Raw genomic sequence first — 22763 nt, 5'->3', positions numbered from 1 at the left:
TACATATTACCCCTGCATAATTACAGTATGATGATATACAATTCTTTATAAATGTTATCTTTCATCCACCTTTTCTCCAGATTACTTAAAGAAGAGATATAAACTCAAGGGTGGAGGCCATTTGATATCACATGCGGCAAACACATTTCAGCATTAAAGAATTAATTTCATTTGAGATGCTATTAGGAGGCTGATGATTTGGAAATTAAGACCTGAAGGGCCAGCTCAACTCATGTTCTATAAATAAGCAGTTCTTTCCATACCAACCAACATTGCTAACAGTCATTGATATGGCATTGGCCACTCAATCTCAATTATGATTAGAATGGACTGCACCATGTGGCCAGAAAAAGGTAGAAAGATTCATGATGCAGTATTTAGTGCCTGAGAAATCTGGTCTGGTATTCCACCTAACCCACCTTTGCAATGTTAGTGTGTTTATATACGAACAGACCCCACGCTCACAACAATCTTATTCCAAAAACAACAAGGATCTGCCTGTGGAGGAGTCACCTTCACGGCAGAACCTTCATCCATTTTATAATATGATTTGATCGTGTTGAACCACTGTATAAAGACCGCAATGCGGATTTTGTGCAAATCGTTGGTCTGGGGTTCCTTTTCTATGTGTACAGAGAGCCACTGAAACACTCATTCCTTCTAGGAGCCGTCACAAGCAAAGCAAGTTTTGCATGTACGTATTGCCAGGCCAAATCATTGAACAGGCACTGGGTTTGCAACCAAAGAGATCACAGAGTGAGCTATGTGTCAGATAAACAGGATATGTAGACAAACTGATCAATCAGGTCGTGCGGTCGGAACTACAAGATGCAACTTTTTAATCAATTTGCCACGTGGCCGCACTTTTATAAGATATTAAAAAAAGCATAAAGACAATGGGGTGTAGATTTCCACATTGGGCTTCTTCATTGTGATATCTCCTAAAGATACGCTGTTGTATCTTTTTTTTGCAGGGCATGTCTTCTTCTACTGTTTTTTTGTTGTTGCTGGGGCAGGGCATGTCTTCTTCTACTGTTTTTTTTGTTGTTGCCGTAGCGACACAAAGCCAGACAGGGTCAAGGGTGCATCCGACTCACCTCAGCCCCCCTGCTCTCTTTGGGGACCGGCCTGTCACTCACTCTATGGCTACGCATCCCGTCCAACAGAGGCACACAGACAGGGCCCCCACACTGCATCAACACCAGCAGCATCAGCGCCCAGCTCGTCCCCAGCGTGACATCTTCCTCGCTGAGAACTGCTGCCACCTCTCCGCTCTGTGGAGAAAAAAAACCCAAAACAAAGACACACATACAGACACACTTGGTGAGCCAATGGCAGGATGTCATCCCTACAGGATAACCAGGGATGTCTAAAAATAGATGTTTGATTTGACGCTTCCATCTCCTGGTCCACCGTTCCAGTGCTCTGTTGATAGTGTACTATACAATGCCTTGCCATGCCTTTCCATCTACTCCTCAGTTCTGTAAAAGCGAAAAATAAGGGTAATTGATGCTGAAAATAATGATTCCTGAACAACATTCATAATTGGGGATGCATATAATTTGTTACATTTGTAATTTGAGGGTAGTCGCAAATGGGTATTTTTGTTGTTCTTCATTTTAATTTCTTGAAGGAGGTTTCGGAGTACTTGGCATGAGTCAATGTATTTGGCTATTTGACAAGGAGGTTTTCATATTTCAGAGTTCATACAACCCAAAATGCCTTTCCTACAATAAAAAATGAATTAGTATTTATCTGAGATATTGCGCAACTTCCGAGCAGTCTTGGTGACGAGACAGATCTGGGAATATGATACTGTGGGGGGAGAAATGGCGCTGAAAATCTCATTAAAGATGAATAGTCTAGATCAATGGCAAAATCTTGGCTTGCCTGCACATTGAATGATACAGACCAAATCTCCATGATCAGAGCTGGATAAAACTGTAAATAGGAAATTACGGTTGCAATAGTTTGGTGATGCGGATGGCAAAAACAAGATGTAGAGACTCACCTTTCTAGCATGACACAGCGTCTGCTGTGTACTTAGTTACACTTGAAAGGAAAAACATCCATTATTGAGCCGTATTTGCAAATGACACCCCTGTTCACCAATCCCAAAGCATTTTGGTACCGCCAACCATTTTCAGAGACTACACCAAACCCATCAAGGAGCCCCTGTGCCATCAACCACTCATTGTGGCTTCATACAGTATGGAGAAAATGGTGGCTAAAAGATGCCCAGCATCTGTGTTAACACTCATCTACCTGTGCTGTCCTCTGTATACCTTATTTGTATACCATGCGCTCACAAGATTAACCCTCAACGTTGACCAGTAACTAAATACATTATTTCGGCCTGTTGTGAAGGGGGAACGCCATGGTTCAGTGGTGGGAGCCTCTCTCCTCCACACTCATTCACTCACTCACTCTGCTGCGTGCTGCCATTTTAACTGCTCCTGAGTGGCGGGCGAGAGGGCGGGGTGGCTGTTGGCGGCCATGATGGTGGGATCACTACACCAACTCCACAGGAGCAACAACCACCAGCGCTTCCTGCTTCGGTCTGCACGGTGATGAGTGCACACCAGCACCATGAAAGACTGGATTAACACTTTACTGATCAAGATTCCCCAAATACTGTACATCTAGTAGGCCTTTATTTCTTATCTTGAAACCGAGCATTGTATAAAGCGTTTCAAATATATTTATGACGACAAACTGCTTATAGATTTTTGTGCGCATTTATTGACAGTTCTATAAATTGAAACAGCAATCATTTTATGGAAATTGAAAGAAATATCAAATACATGGATGTCATCATCAAATAAATTCATAGACCATTAAAGACAAAAATGTCAACAGACCAAATATGATTGCTCAATGATATTCAGGTACAATTCAATATTCAGTCATTCAACAGAACTCATGCATTACTATAGTAATACTTGCTATGTTGAATGCTCAGTTGGTTAACATAGTTGCTTTCTTGGATAACAACAAAGCAAGATTGCTTACAACATTTTCTCTTTTTCAGTTTGCAATTTTTCAATGGATTTGTTTTCATATGATATGCTCACCAACTTTACATTAATCTGTAAGATTATCTCACTTTGTAGACAAAAATCAATGAAAATCTGATGTTGAAAACAATACAACAATTTGACAGATCACGAATGAATTGCTGACTATGAGCAATTCTGTGATCCATATTGATAAATGTATAAAATATGAATTTCAGTGATTACTTACTGAGAATGCCAGAGGACAATCCAAGTAAAAAATAAAGAAGATCCAGGAAAAACTCTGGCTTCTTAGAATAATTTCTTTTCTTAGGATATCGCTCCCTGTGAGGTCATTCTTCCTTCCAAAAGCAATATCTCGTAAACTGTTAATCTACAAAAAACAAATGTTTCTTTCTCTGACATAAGTGTTTAATGTAAACTAAATCTAGGCAAAATAAAAACTTCAGGGAAAACTTTTGACAATACATTCTGAGTAGTTCTTTGCAGGAGATTGTGTACTATGTGGGTCACTTCCATACCCCTGGCTTTCCACACGCCCCTGAATGGAAAAAAAACATCCAGAGTTACTCTTAACCAACTACATTTGAGGTCAGAGTTCATCATGTCCCCTTGGCAACACCACAGAAACGGGCAACGGTGTCTAGACAGGTCATAGTAACCCCCCACCCCTCTCAACCCATCCCCTCCCTGACTCTTTCCGGAAGGAGGTGTCAGCAGTAGCCAAGTACAGGGTAACCAGGGCAGAAGGGCAGCCTTTAGCCCCCAAGGGGTCGGACCGCCGCCTCCGCCCTCCGCTGATCAAAGCTGATGGTCCTCCATGCCAGGGCCTTGGTCAAAGGGGGCAGGGGCCGGGAAGATGAACTCTGAGTTTCTGTAATCTGGATGTGTCCAGACCCAATTGTCTCCTTTCACAGCTCAGAATGGACTCTTCCGGTGCCACTGATTACATTAGGGAGGGGAGTCTCTTTCACAGGAGCGTCCAGACAAAAGAGGAGCTTCCCTGCCCCTCCGCCATCTGGTCCCAGAATAAGAGAAAGGGTCCAGAGAAGAGAATGGGCCCGGCACACAGCCTCGCCGCGCTTTAATTAAAGAGATGGTATTTGAATACATGGGATGGCTGGACAGATAAGCAAACATATGTACAGTAACACTCACACTTTCACGCAGAGATTATAGGAACAATTTGCATTGGCAAATAAAGTTAGAGTACAGGGATTCAGGGCCCAGAATCACATTGGATGGTTTATGCTAATATGGATTTTAACCACAGAAAACAACAAAAATCTAAATTTGGCTCTTAAACAGCACTGTTGAGCAACGTCATATTGGAAATCATAATAGAGATTTTCTCAAATTAGTCTCTATTACATCCAAATATTACTGTGTAGATAAGTGGGGGAGTAATTTTGACTAAAGAATAATACGCATCAATCCATCAGTATTAATATTGGTTCATCAAAGTCTGTGTTTTTGTCCAAGTGAGATATTTGAATGAGACATGGCACCATGCAAAACACTAGAGTACTCGCCCAACCATCCTTAAAGAGCTCTCTCTCAATGATATCTATCAATGTGTTTCCACTGGACAGCCAAGGGAAGCCAAACATTCAGAGCATGAAGATTGAAGGATCTTTTGGATGGTAATCTAAGATGAAAATGTGTCTTACTAGATAAGTAACCAGGTTCAGCCATGCATGAACCTAAAATGTGTAGGTATAGTTGTCTGAAATGACTGAAACAATGGTAAAATACCAGTGTAACTAATGTGTATTTTTGAGAAGAGCATTCAATTAAAAGCATATCAACAAGCAGACACTGACTTCAGGATGGATATATAAATTGGCATGTATCAAATATCCCTTCAAGTACCACTGCAACGTGAGTCAATTTGAACAAGTGATGAACAATAACTCTTTAAATCTGTATTATTTTTTTATATAGACCTGCGTGTCTGCAATTAAGTTTATCTATGTATCTGTGCTAATTAGTTCAATCCATGATTTCTAATTACTCATTACTGTGCAAATCATATCAAATCACTCATTATACCAAAGAGAACATTTCAACTCATAGATGTGCTAGTGTGTTTTCAGCGTGTGTGTGTGTGTGTGTGTGTGTGTGTGTGTGTGTGTGTATGTGTGTGAGTGGGTGTGTGCGTGCGTGCGTGCGTGTGTGTATGGGGATAGACTGGCTCAGTTCTACTGTTCTGGAACGAGTTTGGGGAGTGTGGCATGAAGAGGGCAGATGTCGTTAGTCAAGTGGGGTATACCAGCACAGTCCCACTCTAAACATGCTTTCTAATTAGTGTTTGTTCCACACCAATCTCCTCCGAGCAGAAAATGATGGTACCAGGTCTTGTGGTTCACTCATTACTCATGGTAACAAGCTGGAAATAACTCTGAATCCTAAGGAGACCTGAGAATGGCGTTCCAGGGAGGGAGTCGAGTCACTGTGTGAAGTCAACAAGAACAGACAAGACACCTGGCGTTTCCCAGTCAAAGTGTGGTGTTTCACGCTGCTAAGCGCACTAGCGAAACAATACGCTTCTTAATTGTGCTAGTTTGTGAAGACTGGAGGAAAAAGCAGTTTACTCCCATATTTGTTGCTGTCAAACATTTCTGACACCTGATGATTTTTGGGAGAAGCATGTCAGTAAGAAAATGTTCTTGTTATGTACAATTTCTGATAAATGGAAGTAATAAAGAAGTGATAAAAAGATTTCCAGTTGAACTGAAATTCAAAGCTTCATAGCTGTCTAGGTTGATGAAACCTGCCCATGCATGACCCCGATCCAGAGACATAGCCTGTGGTTTCCTTGGCATCAGTGTTTGCCCACAGTCCTGAAGTTAATGAAAGTGTCCAAAGTCTACAACAATGGGCACACCAAAAGACAAGAACACAGGGAGAGTTTAATAGGGAACAAATACACAGGATATCTGCAATGTACCATAAAACTGTGTGAATGAATACAACTGAAACCAAGCCCAGTAAAGTGAAAAGACCATGAACATCTGGGCCATCAAACGTGTTGCATATTATATTACAAATCTTAGTACAAAAGTGTTGGATAGATTAATAAACCACACTTGGCCATGCAAGCCAAGTATATACACACGCTAGTAGAAATAAAGGTAAACTCTTCTCCACTTGTACACTTGTTGAACCATGCAAGCGACCATGAGATTGAGGACAAGAATATGGAGTTTATGCTACCCCTTGTTTTCAAGTCATTCCTTTCCATCTGTCCAAACATTGCAACTCATTAAAAACTTCAAAAAGTGGTTAATTAGCCAACAGTTTAAAGCATATAATCACCCTTTAGATGACGATGAAGAGGAAAGAGGTCAAATAAAAACAAACTTAATTTGGGCCTCCACCATACAGATCACAGTGGGATTCTAGGGGTCATATGCTAAGTCCTGTGAAGAGCCTCAGATGACCACTGAGCACATGTGTTAGGGTTGATTAAAAAACAGCTGGGTTTAAGCACACAAACATGAAAAATATCAATTTCACATTTGGTTTAACGCTTTAACACCTTGTGTCATTGACACTCTGAGAGAGGGCTGTGGAAGACAAAACACAGCTCCTGGATAAGGATCATGTTATTGCCTATCAATTAGGATCAAAAGGGGATTAACCGGCATGGTGGCTTGGGTAGGGTGGAAACCCATGCAAAGTCACTGAATACTAGGGGTCAGACCTCCGACTTCATTAGACCTGACCTTTCCACACCACTGTGTGAAAGGAAAGACACAGTGTACTCTGTATGTTCTCTTTTATGCTTTTTAAGAAAGTCAGATATTTCAAACGGGCAGAAAGCCTGCAAGTATCCACTCGAACAGTCCTGAGAGACTTGTTAGGTTACTACAATTCAGAGAAGGTAGGTATTTACTTATCAAACCCCAAACCCCCGGTACAATAAATCATTTCTTGCACCTTTGAGAGAGGGGAGATGTACTAATTAGTCGCGGTGCGGCCTCGGTACCTCAGGGTCAATAGGTTCTGACTCGTGCCTCTGCATCTTAGTTCGGAAAAGGTCACACTGTGCAACGGAAGCAGGTATTCCAGGTGAGGCTAAATGAGCCCTCATTAAAGGACACGTTCGGAATTTAGCATTATAAGCAACGTTATAAGGTTATTTAAGATCATATACAACGGCCGACATCAAAGTTTAATCAAACAATGCACTCTCGAGATATAGCCCGTCACCGCTTACTCAATGGATCCATAGGTGCATAGACAAAATCCCTCAAAAACACCATAAACTCTCGTTTTCAAAGACAGGAAACTCACAGAGTGGTCACTGGTGTCCGTTGATGTTCTGACAAGAAAAGAAATCGCAAAAGCACTGCTGAAAATGCATAAATGTGAAAAATCTGAAATGTCAAATGCATCACAATGCACAGCTGAAAAACCTTGGAAGCTTAGCTGAAATGTGAAGCTGGCTGAATTGGAAACTGAACTGCATTACCTAAAGAAACTAAGAACTTAAAGGAGTAGTGAAGGGACAATGCATGTTTAGCCGTGTTTTAAGGTTAATTATGATCATATACAATGGTTCAGATCAAAAAGTTGACAAAACTAGCACTTTTGAGAAAGTCTGATAATTGCTCTACCACCGTTTAGGTCATACAATGGATGTGGGTGGGCACCGTGAAAAATCTTTCAAAAACATGTTAAACTCTCGATTTCAAAGACAAGAAGCTCACCGAGGGGGTAATTGGTGTCCGTTGGTGTTCTGACATTAAATTCGCTGCAAAGTATGAATCCTGTAGGGTTTTATTGATCATTTTATGAAATCCATTGACTTGTATTGAAGCGACCGTAGATGTGTAGATCAATCCGCAGAGGGGATTCAGGAATTCAGGAAGCGGAACTACTTCAAGGCATTGGCGAGATCGGAATCAGTTCAAGCAGAAGTTTACACACGTATGTGCTGCGACTAAATAGTTCTATGCTAAATATTTAAAAGCCTTTCCAGATGAACTAGAATCTTACTTTATGCCGAATTATATGTCAGAACGCCAACTAACACCTCGGTGAGTTTCTTGTCTTTGAAATTGAGAGTTTAACATGTTTTTTGAATTATTTTTCACGGTGCCCACCCACATCCATTGTATGACCAAAACAGTGGTAGAGCAATTATCAGACTTTCTCAAAAGTGCTAGTTTTGTCAACGTTTTGATCTGAACCATTGTATATGATCATAGGTAACCTTAAAACAGTACAAAACATGCATTTTCCTTTTTCTACTCCTTTAAATACTTTTAAACTTTTCAGCCTGAGTAGTTTAAGCTTTGACCTGAGCCTGTACCTTGAAAGATGAGCAAGTTGTGCTTATGCTTATTGACCCTTAGAAAACATGCATATTAAGTAGAATGGCAAAGGGATGATGCTTTAAGCAATTAGACCTCACTGGCTGCGTTTACATGGACAGTTTCATTCCCTTTTCATTCGGAATGAAAGCCCAATCCTATTAAAAGTGATCATGTAAACACCTAAATCAGAATGAAAATGGCCAATGCGATTGAAAATCTAATCCGATGTAAGGGGCTGGTGTAGTTTGATTCTCAATCCGATTGAACAAATTTTTCGTACATGTATACGCTTAATCGTATTAAAATTAATTCCGGTCTTTCTGCGCAAACTTGTTTCCTTGCCCTTCTGGCGCGATTACGTACATAGCGTGCAAGAAGATGGATCTGTGCCTTGTGCTATGCAACTTATATCAATTTGTCAAAAATTTTGATTATTTTTTCTGTATGTGTGCATACGACCTTGATGCAATTACACTTTTGTAGTTATATTTTCTACAATAGCCTAAATGGAAAGAAAATAATGTGTTGTTGCTCTGAGTGTTTGCCTCGGGGGATGTACAGTGATGCCCCTGAGATGAGTGGTAAATGCGGGTCTACCGTTAGCAGGTCCCGTCACAATCCCTTCTCCTCCTCAACAGACGAAGGGTAGGCCTAAGCAGTAAAAGGTTTTGGTTGTACTGCTGTTTCACGAACAGAAGCAAAATTAGTCCAAAAAATGCACTAATAATGTGGTCAACCATCTTGCTGCTATCCGGAACGAGGACTACAGTGTTTTCTACTGGTAAACGTAAACCCCTGTTCAGTCAGAAGCCTTCCCAGCCCCAAACCTTACGCGGACCCGAATAAATGCGATTAAAAGTGTCTCCTAAGTAAACCCTCATTCGGAATGACTATTTTCCATGTAAACTCGCAGGAAAAAACTTTCATTCCGAATGATTTAATTCAGATTATTTAATTCAGAATGAAAAGCCATCATGTAACCGCAGCCACTTTCTGTTTAAGTGGCGTTGCGTTGTTATTGAGTGTCAGCCATAAATAAATTCTGCTTATTGACCTTTAGAGAACATACATATTAAGTAGAATGTCAAAGGGATTATGTGTTAAGCAATTAGACCTCTCCGGGACAGCGACCTGCACCCACTGGTGAAGACCGTGTGTCTCTAGCCCACTCAGAGGCCGAGCAGTAGTTGTAGTAGTAGGGTCAGAGCTGGACAGGGCCAGGTTAGGGACTCACGTGCCATCCCCATGCTCCCCCCGGCCAAGACTGCATGTCTCTAGCCCACTCAGGGGCCGAGCAGTAGTTATGGAGGTGTGGGTATGGACGTTGAGGTGAGAAGTGCTCCACTGTAGTCATAAAAAGGGTGCTTGTACCTTTAAGAGTGTGTGTGTCCAAATTCAAATCCTAACAGACACTCTATCTCCTAACGGACACTATCTCAAAAAGTATAAATGTTACAGATTAGATATTGACACCGTAGCAATCCTGGGAAATGGCTTAACATTTTAATGTATGTATATCTGTGTAGCTTAATGTAGGCGTGGCGACAAGTTAGAAAACGAGTATGAATTCAAAATTAGCAGCTCAAAAGTTAGAATGGGGAACCATTTGTTTGAATGGGGAGCATAGTTGTCAAACAAATGGTCATACCTCAAAAACTATAAGTCACACAAATTAAATACTTACACTGTCTGAATCAGCACAATCGTGTGAACACATTTGTAGTATGTGTATGAGATGTTAAAACTGTAGGAGTAACAGCAGTTTACAAAATGTGTGGATATTTTCAAAAAATTAGCTGCCACACTGAACTGAACATTCCACACATGCACTTCAATGTTTAAAAAGCTACAAATAAAACTTAAATTACATGAAAACAATTAAAATAATTTTAAAACACCTTGTATCCTTGAAACCAAAGCGGGAGAGGATTTCAAGTTCCGCCCATTGACTTTGATTGTAAAAAAAAAATGTTGAACAAATATTTTTTAAATCTGAAAGACACTCCTTGTCCTTAAAAAGCTGAGCCTTTTGATATTTGAATGGTTTCTGTAGCTCAAAGTATGAAGGAGTTGAAGGTTGAAGATTTAAAAATTCCCCCATTGACATTATTGTACAAAGAATGTTGAAAAAGCTGAATATCTTGAAAAGTATAAAAGATTTTTTTTTTTTAAAGAAGTCCCATTGTGTCCTTAGAGAGCTGAACATTTTGGTACTTGAATATTTTGAGTAGCTCAGAGTATGAAGGAGTTGAAGACCGCCAAAAAACGTACAGAAGAAGTAAAAAGAATAAACTGGAGAACAATAGTGGGAATGCTGAATCATTATTCACACTAAATAGTTTAAATATATATATATTTTTCACCTTTATTTATCCAGGGGAACCCATTGAGACAAAGGTCTCATTATCGATGGTGCCCTGGTTAGGTAGCATTAGAAACAGCAATATAACATTGTGCAGGTGAGGGGCTCAGAACCAGAGGCAGCTTTATTCACTGCGCCAAACAGACTGGACTCTGGAGTGTAGAGATAGAGACTCTCCAGGTAAAGGTCACTACATTTCTCCATGCCTTAAGTAACAGTTTCAAATCTTCAGTAATATTACATCAGCAGGCTATACCCTCAAGCATACGTAACTTTAACGGTGGCATGAAAAAGTAGACAATTATGGTAAATGGACTGCACTTATATAGCGCTTTTATCCAAAGTGCTTTGCAATGAAGGCCTCTCATTCACCCAGTCACACACACATTCTCACACCAATGGCAGCAGCTGCCATGCAAGGTGCTAGCCTGATCACTGGCAGCAATTTGGGGTTCAGTGTCTTGCCCAAGGACACTTCGACATGTGGACAGGAGGAGACGGGATTCGAACCGCCGACCCTACGATCATCGGACGACCCACTCTACCTCCTGAGCTACCGCCTCCCCAAATATGCATGTCACTTTAAAAAGCATTTCCTTAGAAAACAGGATGCCTCAAGTTCAACTGAGGTGAAAAGTTGCAACTTAACAAGTGCATGTTTTCTGATCTTCTGGAAGTGCTTCCTCTCTGTTCAAACGGAATAACACTGCAGTTCTGCAATGGAGTCAGATGATACTCCACCTCTGCTGTTTTTTTATGTCAATCTTAAGACTGTTTTATAGATGAGCACATCCCATTTCAAAGGCAGTGGCTGGAGGATTTGCAGTCAAATGAAAACGGGAAAACTGGGGCTGTCAATATTACCCAGCTGGGTGGGAAGAACACGCTGGGTGTGCATATCCTAAAACCAGACGCATCAAAAACACCCGAAAACCACTCGGGATTCATACTTAACACTACAGGAAACATCGAAACAAGACACTTTGCTGAACTCAAAAATAATATGAATTGTCCACTTCGTATTTATACAAATATCAGCCTATTGTATTCGAAACTATAACTTTATCAGTGATATACTTCAAAGCAAGATCTGAGGCACTGCCTGAAATAGCCTCTCAGATTTTTGTTACTTCTGACCTTAAATCATGAGTGTTTTTATGCTGTTCAAGAGCTCCAGTGGGACCTTACTGTAACCATCGACCTTCTCATCTAAGACACAAAAAGAGGACATACAGCCAAAATGTTGAGCGGCAACTTTTGAAACTTGATTAATTCCTTACCTCTAAAAATGTTTAGGATGGAAAAATGCCCTGATCAAGCTGCCATTGGTTGTCTGGGAGGTCCATCCAGGATCCAACCAAAGTACCAAATGTGATGGTATTGTCATGAATACATCTGTAAAGTGGAAAACAACAATTCAATACAATAATTTGATGCTAGTAACATTACTTGGACATCCATAAACATGGTCTATGAGAGTGTCCTAGCTGTCCGGTAAGGAATCAGGATAGTGTGACTCAAACGTCTCAGAACTTTTATACAACGTCAGTGTTAGCCTAACTATTAAAGTATTACAAAACAATAACCCCAGGCCATTTGTCGGCAGAATTGCTGTTAAACTAGGTACTCATTACTGTACCAAGATTGCAGAAACATACATATTCATCATGCTACGCAAAAATTGCAATTGTAATTGTAAGTTGAGGCTTACAAAGGCCGATAACAGATCTTAGGTAGATATCACCCACAACCAAAGACGGAGGCCGAATAATAAACAATGCCTGTATCTCTCATCATAACATGTGGGTTGATCTCATCAGGTCAAATGCAAACCTCAACCCTGCAATCTCCTTGTTGAACTCAACTCAAGTGTGATGGGTCTTGATTTGTTGCACCCGAAAGGTCAAGAGGTTTGGGTGAAAAGTAAAATGATCCCAAGCCATTCAAGTGCACACAATCTGGCTAAACTGTGGTTGGATTATTCCTCACCACCTCCCCCCCACCCCCCCCCCTCCCGCAGCTCCCTCACGCACACACTTACAGTCCTCCCTCTCTCCCTCTCTCCCTCTCTCTTCTATTGTGGCAAGGGAGAGGCAGTCTTGCTTAACCTGTTTTTGACAGCCATTCTTGTGTAGGCAGAGAGACATAGTTTGGCCTTCATGAACTTTTAAACATTACACCCACCATCAGTATTCTAAGAGTGAAGGTCAGAAACAAAGTAACTGTAACTCAAGAAAGGTAAACAAAGCTACTTGTTATACACAAGGCTTATAGTTAGTTTGGTTAGTATGAGGAATTGTCTGAAATTCATATACTTTCAACAAGACCATGCAATGGACAGATAATCTATGCATTAAGGCTTAAATTAAACTAATGGTTGTATGTGATATCATAATTCATATAATTTGCAGAACATTTATTCAGTTTTTTATCCCATTGGGCACTGAAAGACGAGATCCAACAATTCATCCTAAGTGGAAATTACATTAGAATAAGGAAATAGATAAATGCATCCAATCATTTAAAATAACACAACTTTAAAACCTTAAATATTGTGTCGTCATCACAGCATTAGCTTTATCAAAAAGCAGAAACATTTCATTATATTCCAAATACATTTCTGTGATAAATGGATCTAAATCTTAGTCTCATATCTTCGATCGTACAAAATTGTATAATATAGCATTTCTGTTAAAAGACTCAAAATTATAGGGAATTGAAATCCTCAAATGATGTCCTGAAATACAATCAATCTGTAATGGGTGATCCTTTAAATTTACAATTTAACTTTCACTATGTCTCCACTTCCCATGTCACAAATTACATTTGATATAATACAAAGCACACTATCTTCATTCATCTAAAAATAAATGATAAAAAATACATTATGATGTGCTTTACAAAAATGTGACATGACCTTTTCTCAGGAATATGTAACAGAAACATCTAATAATACATGCTTTTTAAGAAAATTTGGTGAATTAAAAAATGTAGTAAATTTTTAGTAGCACAATTAATATATGTCAGGCAGAAAGAGGCTACGAAACAACGCGTAAGAGTCATTATTATGAAATTTCGGCAGAAAGGTTTTATAAATTGATAAATACAAATTCAGTTTCTGCTATATATTAAGTGTTTCCAATCTCCAATTGTAAGCCAATATGTTAGAGAAGATTTAAATCAAACTCTCAATAACAGACACACAATCATTATACACTGATGAGAAACTAGAGATTCCTTTTAACAAAATGTCTCTAGAGTGAAAAACATCAATCCATGTTGATGAATGACGATATTCTATTAGTTCGTTATCAAATTATGACAGTGCTCTGTTACATGTCGTATCTTAATACAAGAATCCCTGATTCCTGCTGATTCGCACTGTAAAGGCTACACCGTTTGCCCATTTCAGAAGCTACATTACAGCACAACACTTTCCCCATCACACATCCCCACTAGCACATAAAATGGAGGCTGTTGGCCTTGAATTATCGATAGCTAGGACCACAAAAGGGACACAGCTGTGCAGAAAGTCCTAATCTTATGTTGCCATGAGGGAAAAGGCAACCGGGCTCATGTTTTGGCAGACGGCCAGAAGACCCCTTAAAATACAGCAAAGGCCTTGATTCAAAATATGCCACACCAATGTCAAAGGAAACGCCCAGTTTCCTTAGGGAGCTGCGTCATTACGTAGTCAGTACAAAGCAGTGTTGCTGGTGTCGCTATTGTACAAACCCCTGCTTTAAAGAAATATGCCCAAAACTACAGTGCTATGTATCCACAAGCACTGAGATATCCAAGAATTCCTTTAATCAAATATCAAGCAACGTCATTACTAAGACCAACTGCATTCTGTCTAGACATATCATGAAGCTAGAACTTATGAATGCAACCACTGCATAGTGGGTAGACAGGGAGCCAATAGCTGAGCAGCACTCACTCAATACAGAAACACTCCTTAACTCAGTGCTTTCCACTAAAATCACCACTGATCGTTACCAGATCCGCATGTCTAATTATCTTATAAAGAGATCAGGGTGTATTAAAAGTGATCGCTACATATGAGTGAAAGGCAGAGCTGAATGTGACGTCCCATATCCTAGCATCGTATCAATCACATTTGACGATGCAAGCTACAGCTTCTTTTCTGTTCCTATCAGTATGTGCAGCACAAAGCCCTCTTCCCTGCCCCCTGAGGCGATAACACTACCTCTCTTCCCAAACACCTTCAAGAATTCCTAGCATTGCTTTTCTCATCTTGCAACATGCCCAAATGTGCTTTAACGAACAGGTCAACACAAATCTTACCATGAGTAGTGGAGCACACCGCGATCGCCAGAGACAAGGTGGACAGCTACAAGGATCAGGGTATCATGCAGCATACAGGCCTCCTGTAAATGAAGAGGATACACCCACAGCTTAACACACATCTTACAGATTTGAAATAAACAGAAATAGACGCCTCCTAAGCACAACATCAACACATTGGTAGGAAATGTTATGCAAAATCAAAAGACACCAGTTTGCAGTGACATCAAATTTTGCTTGAATCTACAAAAAATGTATTCAAAAATTAATTTTCTTTGGGTGAATCGTTGTCACTGAATAGCTGTGTGAATCAAATCAATGAGTAAATCTTCTCTGAGGTAAATGATGGTCAGCCAGTAGATGCATTAAAAGGAACTGCAAATAATATTCAATCTAGACTGTGCATTTGGCCTAGGTTGAAAATAATAATATGATGCTGTGTCAACATTGCAAGGACATGCTTGCAAACTGCCAAATTCAACCATGTGCACAGCTTTCTCATTCTCTCTCCCCTCTCTCTCTCTCTCTCTTTCTCTCTCTCTCTATCTATCTATCTCTCTCTCTCACACTCACTCTCTCTTTCTTAGAAATGTCCTGGATTCACGACAAAACGACAAACATTAGGATCAGGTCTGGGACACACCCACAAAGATATAAGGCAACTACATGTTGAAGCATGGCTGCATGTGAACTGCAATGTTAGGTCACATAGAAAACTATCATCTAAAACCACTCAAGAAACCATTAAAGAATATTACATGATTAGACTACAGGGCAACCTGACAGCAGGTGAGCATGCAGTAAGCAGGTGATAATGAAGAGATCTGTCCGGGCTGGTCACTGATAAGATCAACAGATAAACATCACAGAGTCACAGACCGAAAATAACTGGTTTGACTGAACCCTGAGGGAGGTTAAAAATCACCTGACACTTTCGCCTAGCAAGATCTCCCCGATTATCTAAAAGTGGGCTCTTCTGTGAACCGATAACAAGTTTTTATTATTTCTCGGTTTGATGAATGTTTTGCACATTCAGTGGTATCATTCACATTGGTTACAGTAAGACAGCAACACCCACACAGGTACAACAGAGTTCACCCCTATGGACAAAGTGTTGATGGGTGTGCAAGCACATGCTCATTTGAAGTGAGGGTTTTCTGAGCTTGATCACACCACTCTACTGTGACATAAGAGAGTAAAACTCAACTACTATGAATGTACAGTACAAGTAACTTAAGCACATTGTTTCTGTACATCCATAGAAATTTAGTTTTTATAAATCCATAGTAATTATATATATAATACAAACCCTGGGGTTTAGTATGTTTTGTTTTTGTATAATGCTTAAAGAGAATGTTCACTCTTTATGTTCTCATAGGCACCATATTATAAATATTGAACACAGTATTGAACACATTATGTCTTAGCTGATCCATCTCTGATGATAAGTACAATGGATTTAAGTATTTGAAAGTCTGTTTTGGCAGATTAATGAAATTATAAACGTATGATTGAATAGGCAGTGGGATACATGCTATAGCAGCAATGCTAACCATGCTACAGCACATAGGGGCCATTTCTCCCTGCCAGAGCTGAGATGGTTGGTTGGAAGGGTGATTCCCTAGTCATGTGACTACAGAGCATGTAGAAAATTGTAGTGACAAAGCAAATGTGTCTAGTGTCTCTGAGGCAGCAAAAAAAGCACACACAAGCATTACCCTTTATTATCCCATATGGTTAATGCATGTTACATTTACTATGAATAAGCTTGTGTCCTGTTGGACTACACCTTAGGGTTGAGTTAGAATGTAGTTTTTACACACATGTAGTAATCCTAATGACCTTGTAAGAGTTGTCTATTCTACAAGATAGTATGGTTAACCCCAGGGATAAGAACACTTCAGAGGGTGTGGTTGAGGTCATCCCATCCGGGATCATCCCTTAATCAACTTTTTTTAAATGTTGTATCTTACTCTTATTTTTAGGGGATTTTCATTAGAAATATATATTTATATTATAGTTACACAGCTGTTGATGTCTTGACTGGACTACTTTGTGTATTGAGTGGTAATAAGACCAGTTAGAGCATCTGGCCAGATGTTACTTAACCCTAAAACATAGTCGTAAGTCGCTTTGGATAAACGCGTCTGCTAAATTACCTAATTGTGAATTACAGTTGAAAGGTTCTGTGGTATAGACTGTACACTACAATTACCATATGCTGTGCTGCGTGTGTGCCAACAAAACATAGGCTACAGCACAAACAGCCATGCGAAAGGTGCAATTATAGGCCTAATTCTTGTCATGTAAAGGTTTTAATAGTTCATATGGATCCCAATACACAACATGTATAGGCTACTGTATAGTCTAATTATCTTGACGTTGCTTGAACTCAAACAACGATTTAAAGCGGGTCATTGTTTATTCATGAGCAACAGGTAGACTGGTTACAGTCGAACGTCCAGTTAACAACAGGCTATCAACGTGAGCACAGGTGCGTCGTCACCTGCGCATCTTCACACAGTAGGTTGGCTGCAGTCTGACAAAATGAGGGCTACTAAAAAGCTGCAATGTCTGTTTGCTTAGCCGAATTGACAACACTGAATGCCATGCATCGTTATATTGATGAATTTAGGCCTACCTGACGTCAACGTGATGATGTTGTTTACTTTGACTTTTTTATTAGGCTAATATGATTTACGACGATTATCAAACACTTCACTTTAGGCTACAACTTTAAACGCTTTCATATGCTGTCTTTTTAAAGACTCGCGCTCGATGGTCTTACCTGTGCATAACTGTCGGTGACAAATATTGAGGGAAAATAAAAACTTTAAAAACGTAAAGCTAAACATTGTTGTGTTGTGCGTGGTTATTCAGTCGAGGCACTGGTGTTGTAGAATGATTGTAAATTCCCATTTCGCAGTCGCGATTCTCATGTGTGTGGATAAAGACTTAAAACTCCATCTCCAATTTGATCAGTTTCAGACAGACTCCAGACAGTCTCGGAGAGGTTGCGTGCCTGGCTTTTTGCGCGTGCACGACCCGCATTGTACCCAGACAGAAACATTCCAGACTGACAGCCGGTGAGCCAATGACATTGTGAATATGAACCAAGCATCCAATTCCAATAGGACATAACGATAAACTAGGATCCCGGTATGCAGTGGGTGGAAATAACAGAAGAAGTCGTTCATTGTATTTCGGCATGGTTGTATACAGTTTGTCATGACTAATTGAGATAACTGTGATTTCAAAGTATAAAATCCTATGGCTAGATGACCTGTGCACTCATAAAGTGAGATAGGTGTCACATCAATAGATTAATGTAAAGTTATTTGATGCGGTTATATGACCATTTAGCTATATTGAAGAGGTTTAGTTAAAAATACTGTTCCATTTATGCTTATTCTATGATATGACAAATATAATAAATCAATTATTTGATATGAAATAGGTAAACAATCGACTATTTCCTCACAGTGTCTATGTATCTTAATTAATGTAACCGTATATAGACCTATACAGTAGGCTACACATTACAAATGCACACAGGGCAGGATCACAAATACCTCACATTGCTGCTCTCTGGCCTATTTCTGGGAGTGAGGTATAGAGGGGTCCCTGCAGGAGCTACAGGCTGTGTGGATTACAATATGTGTTTATGTGTGCAAGAGACACAATGTACATAGTCTGTATATATCTTGGGATGATAAAAACCATATGTAGGATGCCCATATAAACCTGAGTCAATGTATGCCCGTTGAACTCATTCCTTAGTGTTTGTCTTTCCTGGTGCATCAGCTACTTTGATCTTTGTACTGTACATCTTTGAATAATGACTAAACTAACATTAGAAAGAAACTGTTGTGTGTGATATCTTTGGACGTCCTGACTCACGAAAGAACCCTTTTGGAGATCGAAAGGTTTTCCTCAGCAACGTGTCTACAGTACATGAGCTGCAGGTACATGTAAATTAGAATCCTACAACATCCCTAAATGCAGGTTGTCTCTCTTAAAGTAGAGTGATGGTCTCTTCAAGTCTGTCTGTCTCTCTGTGGCACCATGATACCGAGAGCCAGGCGCTGTATGAGGTTAACATTCATGAGGTTGTATTGCTCAGGACCCAAGGCAGTGCAGTGGAGTGTTTTAATATTTTATCCTGTGGCTCAGTTATACATTTAATGAATGTAAATAATAGTAAAATGTGAACCTGTCACTTATATCCCATTCTGCCATCTTGATCTTGGATCACGCACCCTACTCTCGCAGGACCTGCCGATGTTACTAGCCAGCAGTGGTACAATGTCATGCTGAATAGCATATCAAATGTTACAAGTGTGAAGTTGTTTGGATGAGTGGTTCTTGCAGAGATTCAGTTATACATGAGTTCATGGCAGCTTTTGTGAAACCCACGAAATCTGCATTATACTGACTTTATGCAGAAGGTATTCCTCAATCTACAAAGTTATGATTGATGTATTATATTGACGAGTAGAACTGTCCACTGAGTCCACTATCTTGTAAATTTGTAATTTGTAATTGAGTATTAGAGTTTATCTGTAGCATAATCTGCAACATTTCACTGTGACTGTACACTGTGCCAAATAAAAGGAATCTTGAATATTTCGCAGTCAATGAACAACTATGGACTGACATAAGATAAGAGCATACTTCCTTTCGTAAGTTTCATAATTGAAATGTTCTCAGAGACAGAAAACATATTGCTATAAAATAGAGCTTCCTAGCTAAGATAGCTATACAGAGCTTGAAGATAGGGCTATGCTCCACTGTAAGCAGGTTTACGGAGACAAAGCAGTATACCACCATCATAAAACCGTGTGTAATGGCAGGGGCCTTTGCGAATTAACCATTTATAGTTTGGTTTAGTTGACTGCAAGCTGCAATACATTGTGGCACTAGAAATTGAAAGACAGACTTTTCATGTCTGTCTCAAGTCTCTTAAAGGGGCCATGCTATCACAAAGCATTTTCCTGTTTGGGAAGCTGCATAGGAAAAAAGTACAATAATGTATGGCTATTGTACTGTGTTCAATACTGTGTTCAATATTTGTCTACAAGACACTGTCTCAATTCTCTGAAAGGGGCCAAGCCATCAAAAATGTTTTTCATTTTCATACTCCATTACACTGGCACCTCACCCCATTGCTAAGGGTTAGCTTATTAGAATTGTTTTTATATACTTACACCTCACCCCATTGCTAAGGGTTAGCTTATTAGTGTAAGAGAACCAGTCTAATGCACAGAACAGGCACTGCACAGAACAGGCACGTCCCACAATGGGCACCTGTACTAGTTCTTGATAATCCACAGTGAGGGTTCTGGGACATGGTAATTCAACTGACCCTGAGGTAGTAATTGACTCAGTCTGAATGTGTCTTTGTATGAGCTGTGTAGTCCTTAAGTTTTAAAATTATGTTGAGACTACACTACCACTTGTCTGGATTGTGTGTACAATGTAGGGGTTAGGCTGTTGCCTATTTCTAGTTGCTTCTGTTAACCTACAGTGGGGAAGTAAGTACAAATCTGACTTTTGACTTGGTTTTTAACAATACACCCATATGAAAAATGCATTAAGTAATGCTGATATGACATCATGCAATAATGTTTTTTTTTTCCTAAGTGGGATTCATGTCTGCTTCACGACAGTTTACAGTTACAGATGATAACTTGTTTGCACATCTCATATAGCTTAACTCAACTTCTAAGTTGAAGTTGAAATTTAGTCAGTTGCATCCAAGGCATACTGACTGACGGTTTGTTGTCAAAAGAACTTTTGTGCTTGAACTGAAGAGGAAAAATGATTGTGGCCTTTGGTTTCCCACCCTCTAAATGTCATTGTTATGGAAAACCGCTGGATTGGGAAAAGGGCACAGAATCATTGAGGTCACCATAATAGTATGTGACAGTTCTCTTCTTCACTTGTTATTGGAAATAAACCCCAAAATCTTGGGGAAAAGTGCAGGTGGGGAACATACAATATCCAGAAGAAATGTGTTCTTCAGTTGCTGATATTTCGCAACATAATCTATAACTTCAGCCCTAGTATACATGTTGGTTTTATTATAAATGAATTGCGAAGGTCAACAGCTCTGGTATGCACTGAAACTTACAGACCTCTGCTGTATCCAATCATTTTTGCCTTCTTGTTGGCTACCACTGCAGCTAATTAGCTATGTTGGATCACAAACAAGGCATTATTGTAGAATAGATTGCTATTGTATTGTATAGTATTGCATTTGCCACTTCGGTATTGTATTTTGCACTGTCTGGCTTGTCCTTGCACTGTATATGTTAAGACCAAAGCAAACTCCTTGCATGTATACTTGGCAAAAAATCTGATTCTGATCATTATTGCTCATTGCCTAGCATTTTTCACATACAAAAGAAATGAAACAAGCTAGCTGATTACAGGAAAACGCAAGCAAACTTTGGTTGAGTTGAAACTGAGATATCCATTATCCATCCTTTCAATCATTTCAACAATATTACAGTACATGCAAAATCGGTCATCATAACATACATGCTTACATGAATATTCACATTAATTACTGCTTCAGGACCAAGTCATAATTGAACGATAACATGCGTCATTTTTAGACACTAATGACAGTGTGTAATCAAACCATTATACTGGACATTTTGTTATATTGAACACATGTATGGATGATGACCGTGACCATACAAGTTAGGCCTACATGAATACTTGTCTCATTTCTATACACATTTATACCAAAAGTGTAAGGTTAACTAAGAAACCATCTCCAGGAAACCCTTTAAAAATGATCACACATTTTTCTCTAAAGCTAAACAAAATATATGCAAATGGTATGCCATGCAAAGGAAACCAAATAAGTATAAAAAAAAAAAAGATATGTGAAAGCCATACAAAGGAATCTGCAGTATGACTGTGAGGCACAAGTAAAAAATAAATAGATTAGAAATAGATTAAATAGATTAGTAGCCTAACTCTACACTAGCACTCAAAAAAATATTATCCTCCCGCCAGCTCAAAATCGTATCCCTCCAATCCCCACTGTCCATTAGAATTCACAGACAGTCTTTCGCTGGGAAAGTCCCTTCACGCTTTCTCAAATTAAAAATCTCACGGCTGATCCCCTCCATCGCTCTGGCTTTCAGATATTGACCTTGTGGTGCAACAAAATGGCTTCTTCCTCACCGCAGGACCCCATAATGAGCCAATACAACGAGGCTTCAGTTCACTGCTCACCTCTCTTTGGTGTCTCTAGGGATCTTTGTTTACGTTTATCAGCCCTGGAGGAATTTGGGGGGTTCAACTTCTGCAGTAGTCTAGCTACACAGACAAGAGTCAGACAAATGGTATCCTTACTTCTGAGCTTAATGGACTCCAGGCTTAAGGACTACAGAAAGAAAAAAAGAAAAAAGCATGCCAAAGCCTTTGTTAAAGTAGAAAAGCTTTGGCCCTCAGTTAGTAGTAGTGACTTCAGAATCAGTTTTATTAGTTAGGCTTTTACACATCTAGGAATTTACTTTGGTCAATTGATGCATAACAAACAACATTAGACAGGGTGTAAGGACAAGACAGGACAGTGCAAAGACAGGACAACGCAAATTTGCAGTGCAACATACAAAATACAATATACACAATTGTACAATGAGTGTATACTGTATATAGCAAGTGTACAGAGTGTTCATGTCTGTGCGATGTTTTTATATACAATGTGTGTGCTGTTGTGATATGTGTGTGCAG

Source organism: Borostomias antarcticus (genome assembly GCF_949987555.1).
Source record: "Borostomias antarcticus genome assembly, chromosome: 2".
Classification (NCBI taxonomy): domain Eukaryota; kingdom Metazoa; phylum Chordata; class Actinopteri; order Stomiiformes; family Stomiidae; genus Borostomias; species Borostomias antarcticus.
Note: the sequence above shows the minus strand (reverse complement) of the source record.